The sequence below is a fragment of the Ruditapes philippinarum genome, unplaced genomic scaffold (assembly GCF_026571515.1).
Source record: "Ruditapes philippinarum isolate M1 unplaced genomic scaffold, ASM2657151v2 ctg16003_1_1_1_1, whole genome shotgun sequence".
NCBI classification, from domain to species: domain Eukaryota; kingdom Metazoa; phylum Mollusca; class Bivalvia; order Venerida; family Veneridae; genus Ruditapes; species Ruditapes philippinarum.
In genome coordinates, this window is record NW_026855435.1 from 22,619 (window position 1) to 28,618 (window position 6,000).

The following is a 6,000-nucleotide window of genomic DNA, read 5'->3' on the forward strand; positions in this document are numbered from 1 at the left end:
ATCATTACAGAAATGTTAAAAAAGATCAATAAATGTCGTGTTGTAAAAATGTGCTTAATTGTTGTTGGTAACGTTATGGCCTCCTTCATTCTTATATCCATATATTTATTTGGTATGACAATATCTAACAAATCATGCTACATACATGCGTTGGTATTCAAGGTAATGGAATATATCCATTAACACAGCCCTATCTTTTTTGAGATTATCCATGACATGACCTAACATTGTTTGAACAGATAAGAAATACAATTTAAAACAAGTAGAATAACAACATGAGAATAGATGGTTTTACCTATTACTATGCTGGCTCGTTGGTCTAGGGGTATGATTCTCGCTTTGGGTGCGAGAGGTCCCGGGTTCAAATCCCGGACGAGCCCATTTTTCCCGATAAATTCAGCAGATTTCAATAATTATGTTTTCTTTTCTTTATAAACCTTTAAAAATCGCAAAAGCTTGGGCCTCCACTGAAAGTTTCTTTTTAACAGTTAGTATTCTATCTTGTATTACCAGTACAACAAGAGCAAAAACTGTCAACTATATCATAATTCAGGCATTTTTTAGTGAATACATGAAAAATCTAAAAAAAAAAAACATACTAGTTGCAAAGAACCGTATAATTGCAATTTAAATATCGTTTTATTAAGCAAATCTGCAAAATATCTCGTAAAATGTTGGGCTCGTCCGGGATTTGAACCCGGGACCTCTCGCACCCTAAGCGAGAATCATACCCCTAGACCAACGAGCCATTACACTTATAGACAACAAAATATCAATTCTCGCGTTGTAAATATAAATTACTAGTTTAAAATTCACTTTTTAATTAAATCGAATGAGCTACAAAACGAGTTAGCTGATTTAAATGATATATCCCTAAGACATGATATACCAAAAGTGTTGTGTATTCGTTATAAAGGGAAGACTTATTAATCTGGTCGTTAATACGAACAAATTAAGAAATACATGAGTTTGTACGGGATCTGAATATAAATAAAAAAGGTTTTGAGAATAAAAATGATGGCAGTAATGATGCCTAATTGGCCTTTAATGAGAACGGCAGATAAACTTTAACGGAAAGAAAAACAACAACAAAAAACCTAAACATAAGTAATTATAAACATAAAATTATATATAGTATTTGACTATTTACACACGCTATTCATATATATTGATTTACATAAGGTAGTATTAATACCGCCTTATCTATTGACAGCTGTCAACGTAGCTTAAACTATAATGTTAAGTCAAGTATCTAAAGAGTGTTTCTCAAGTGTGGCTCGTTGGTCTAGGGGTATGATTCTCGCTTTGGGTGCGAGAGGTCCCGGGTTCAAATCCCGGACGAGCCCTTATTTTGTCTATAATTTGTTTACATAAGCGTGCAGATCTCATATGTAAGCCTCCACTTTACTACAAAACGCAATTTGTGGCGCTGCACAGTAGCTACGAAGGACACTTTATTACGTACGAGACAAAGCAATATATGCGACAATATGTTTTATCATTTAAAAATCCATATCATCGGAAATAGTCTTCTTTGGAAATATTTGCTGTCGTAAGTGTTAATACAAGCCAAGCTGGTCAGGAAAAAGTAATATAATAAGTTCATATTACCTAAACCATATCTTTATCTGTTGCTTTTTTGGCAAAACAAGATTGAAGCTAATCTGTATTTTGTATGGAAGATAAAGTACTTTTTGTTTACATTTTGCTAGTTTTATGACCATTTAGTTAACGTTTATCGTTACTTTCCTCAGGTAACAAGCTTTAATCATTCTCTAAAACCATAATATAAACATTATGAAATTCATATTTGTCCTTTCTAAAGAAGTAAAAATATTTGTGTTTCTGAGGCATAATATTCCTTTTAACTAAAATATTCTTGACGTCTTACCTATATTAAAATAAACTATGTGTTTTCATCAGTATTTTTCTAAATTAATAAACTTCCATTTACACTTCTTATCATTTACTTTTAATTGTTCACTTGATGACAGACTTCTTTCAACTTTCTTAAGCTGTCAATGATGCATGTGAATATGACAGGTGCCTTATGAACATTGTATTTATCTCTGTCCAGCATTCCATATTTGGCTCGTTGGTCTAGGGGTATGATTCTCGCTTTGGGTGCGAGAGGTCCCGGGTTCAAATCCCGGACGAGCCCATATTTTTTCTAATTTGTTCATATTTACAAACCGATTGGTAAGTCTTCTCTTTACACAACACTATAATTATACCTGGGGGAAAATCATTCAAATCATCTGACCCCTTTTAAACATGTTTTCATTTGATTCAAAAGTGAATTTTACACTATTATTGTGTGATTTTGTTTACCTGACGTGCATACTGATTATACGGTTTATGCACATAATTTGTTAATATTCGACGGATTTTGGGCAAATTTCGTAAGATCTACACAGTAAGATGTAATGTGATTTAATTTGTGACAGTTGGCTCTTAACGAGTAAGGTCACAAAAAGGGTGTTTATGTAACATCCTTTTTGTTTTGTTTAGTCTGATTGTATAACTTAGAATTTATTTAGATTAAAATTTGTATTTTATGTGTTATAACAAAACAAATCTGACGTTTTATATCTCAAAAATAATATTATTATCATCTATATACAATATGCAGTCACCAATTACATATAGAACTACATAACGGTTTAACAGTTACTGTTTTTGTCCTCTCTTAACTGTTTTTTTCTAATACACAAATTAGTGACATCTTCAACAGATGTATTTCCTTTTTCAACAATTATTTTATTTCTGTACATTTAAATTCCAGTAAGATGCATTTTGTTACTTGATTTGTTGCTTTACATATGGTTTTAGATTAGGTTTTGGGAATGTTTTATGTCAGCAATTATAAAAGATGAACTAGTGAAAACCCAAATTAGATTCAAACAGCATTGTTGCGTTGCAGAGATGAAAATAATAAATTATCAGCGTCACTAATTTGTGTAAAAGAAATTAAATCTTTCAAGTTGATAATGGTTCAGAGAAGACATAAACAGCTTTACAAATATTGTTTCTCTACATATCAGTAATAGAGAATTGCGGACGGCTTAAACATGATGCAATTATATCATTGTGTTAGGAAAGAAAACATTAAATAAGTGCTAATATTTTATTACTATTAATCCATTATAACATTTCCTTCTCTAAAATATATCAGTTTAGAATTATGCAACTACTTGCATCCTTTCTCTTTCAAAATAATAGCGAAAAGACTTTCGTTCATTTTATGGATATCTCTTGTACTTGAACGTAACAACGTTTTTTACCATTACAGTTGACTAACTCTCACATTGACAAAACATTTATAGGCCAATACTTTTTCACATCACGTATTCAATTTGCCTGACCTAAATACTGCGGACATCCTAGCATTTTATGGAGATAACTTTGTTTCTCTTTGTTTATCAATGTCTAAGCAGCCAATTTCACCACAATTTAAATCAAGAAAATAGACCACCAAAACTAGACAAACGCAATACTCATAGGGTGAAATCGTTAGTAATAACATTGTGCTGGGTCAAATCTCGTCTATACTTTTATTATGTCCTTTATATTATTATATATAAGAAATTATTTGAAATGGTCATATAGGTTGCAGACGGGATATAGCGCAGAATAAAGTCACAATGACATAAATTATGTATGACAAAAGGCGCTAGCTGAATTTCTTATAAATCTCAGAAGGCTACATTCTCCCATATATTCGTCTGTAGCCTATATAACGAATAAACAATATTTAACCAAAAGTCGAAATGATAGGCAGTTAAACGATATTTAAATGATAATTATTTTTCTATGATTCCCTCTCATATTCTGTATGGTACATGGGATACAAAAATCCCATAGACAATCATTAAACGTTTAAATGATGTTCATTATTATTTTTATCAGAGATTTCCTACCATAATTACAAATATTGTTATAAAAATATATATATATATAAAAAAGGGCTCGTCCGGGATTTGAACCCGGGACCTCTCGCACCCAAAGCGAGAATCATACCCCTAGACCAACGAGCCACATTTCATATACAAGATGTTGATACATGACACATTATAGCTTTCGTTAGGTTAACAGGTGCCAATATAACTGTGACTGTGGCTCAATCAAACCGAGCCTGCAACATTTTCAATTTTGCCGTGTTGGGCTTTCTTTAGGGATTCTGTATTTATCTATTTTCTTAATATTATTACCAAAATGTTTATTATACCGTACATACTTGGGTAACAGTTGTAACATCTTGTTACAATGCATTCAAAAATGTAAATAATATCTGTATAGATTTAACGAGATTTTATTAGACTGAAATTAATATTTGACAATCTTTATATTGTGGAACAATTTTCACTTTATTATATTTCTTGCAGGGTTTTATAATGATAGAAAATATATTTATTTAAAAATAACACATTGTTAAAATAAATTATACAAGACATCACAGTTTATAAGTTGTTCAAAAATAAGAGGGATACATACACTGTTTGATATACCTAATCAAATGTTAATATTTTAAATAAACAGGAATACTTACAATTTATTTAGCGAATGTTATGACATAATTATTGAAATACACATAAATATTTTGTTCTATTTCAAGGTGTTATGTTGTTTTTAAATAAACTGTATCTCATATAATTATGAAAGGGGAATGACCCATTTAATTGTGTGCGAATCGTTTAAGATGGTTTTTATTGTAACTGTAGGTGATATACGTATTGAAAATGTCGTGTTGTAAAGATGTGCTTACTGTTGTTGCTAACATTATGGCCTCGTTCATTCTTATATCCATATGTTTAATTTGTATGACAATATCTAACAAATCATGCTACATACATGCGTCAGTATTCAATTGAATGGCATATATCCATTAACACAGCTCTATTCTTTTTGAGATTATCAATAAAATGACCTAACACTGTTTGAACAGATAAGAAAATTCAATTAAAAACAAGTAGAATAACAACATGAGAATAGATGGTTTATCTATTACTGCTCGTTGGTCTAGGGGTATGATTCTCGCTTAGGGTGCGAGAGGTCCCGGGTTCAAATCCCGGACGAGCCCAACTTTTTTCCGATAAATTCAGCAGATTTCAATAATTATATAAACCTTTAAGAATCGCAAAAGCTAGGGCCTCCACTGTAAGTTTCTTTTTAACAGTTAGTATTCTATCTTGTATTATCAGTACAATAAGAGCAAAACATAGAGAAAATAGGAATCCCTAAAAAAGCTCAAAATGGCAAAATGGAAAATGTTTCAGGCTCGGTTTGATTGAGCCTGTTCATGGACGGTACTGTCGAGTGCAAACTACCGTCCACGCCCCCTAGCACCGGCTTAAGCAGAATTCAACATTTATCATGAACTGGTACAATTTTGAATTTTGAAACATCCGCAGTTGTGTTCATTTTTTGTTTTTTTTTTGTTTTTGTTTTGGGTTTTACGTCACATCGACACAGTATAGGTCATATCGTGACGTTCCAGCTTTATTGGTGGAGGAAGACCTCATGTGCCCTTTCGTGCATTATTTCAGGCACGAACGGGCACCTGAGTAGAACCACCGACGTTCCGTAAGCTAGCTGGATAGCTTCCTCACATGAAAGAATCCAAAGTCCCTGTCGGGATTCGAACCCACAGCGGTGAGGGGCAAGTGGTTTGAAGTCAACGACCTTAACCACTCGGCCACGGACGCCCCAGTTGTGTTCATATGGCAGTTATCATGGAACCTTCAATGTGACACTTTCATGCCATTCCACGAAAAGCGGGATATGCTCCACAAGTAAAACAATGCGTGTGCCCTAAACGAGAAAACAATGGGCGGAACTAAATAAAATGGAATTTGAAAGGGGATCAGACGTTATGAAGCCTGCATATCACAGATAAAACGTCAAAAGACAAATTTAAAAAGCAGGCCACATATCCTAGGGGTGATTTAAACAGTATTCAAGTGAGGAATACTGAAACCATCAAGGAAATAGCCGAAAAGA

The 6,000-nt window shown here is 32.8% G+C and overlaps 6 non-coding genes across 6 annotated transcripts; 4 read left to right on the plus strand and 2 right to left on the minus strand.

Annotated features, from left to right (window-relative positions):
* The first annotated feature begins 308 nt into the window (after positions 1 to 308).
* Positions 309 to 380, plus strand: Trnap-ugg (transfer RNA proline (anticodon UGG)). The gene has a single exon. It is a non-coding gene; the product is annotated as a tRNA-Pro (tRNA).
* A 296-nt stretch (positions 381 to 676) lies between these two features.
* Trnap-agg (transfer RNA proline (anticodon AGG)) lies at positions 677 to 748 on the minus strand. The gene has a single exon. It is a non-coding gene; the product is annotated as a tRNA-Pro (tRNA).
* Positions 749 to 1,274: 526 nt separating this feature from the next.
* Positions 1,275 to 1,346, plus strand: Trnap-ugg (transfer RNA proline (anticodon UGG)). Its single transcript has one exon. It is a non-coding gene; the product is annotated as a tRNA-Pro (tRNA).
* Positions 1,347 to 2,089: 743 nt separating this feature from the next.
* Trnap-ugg (transfer RNA proline (anticodon UGG)) lies at positions 2,090 to 2,161 on the plus strand. The gene has a single exon. It is a non-coding gene; the product is annotated as a tRNA-Pro (tRNA).
* Positions 2,162 to 3,965: 1,804 nt separating this feature from the next.
* Positions 3,966 to 4,037, minus strand: Trnap-ugg (transfer RNA proline (anticodon UGG)). Its single transcript has one exon. It is a non-coding gene; the product is annotated as a tRNA-Pro (tRNA).
* A 971-nt stretch (positions 4,038 to 5,008) lies between these two features.
* On the plus strand, positions 5,009 to 5,082 carry Trnap-agg (transfer RNA proline (anticodon AGG)). The gene has a single exon. It is a non-coding gene; the product is annotated as a tRNA-Pro (tRNA).
* The last annotated feature ends 918 nt before the right edge of the window (positions 5,083 to 6,000 follow it).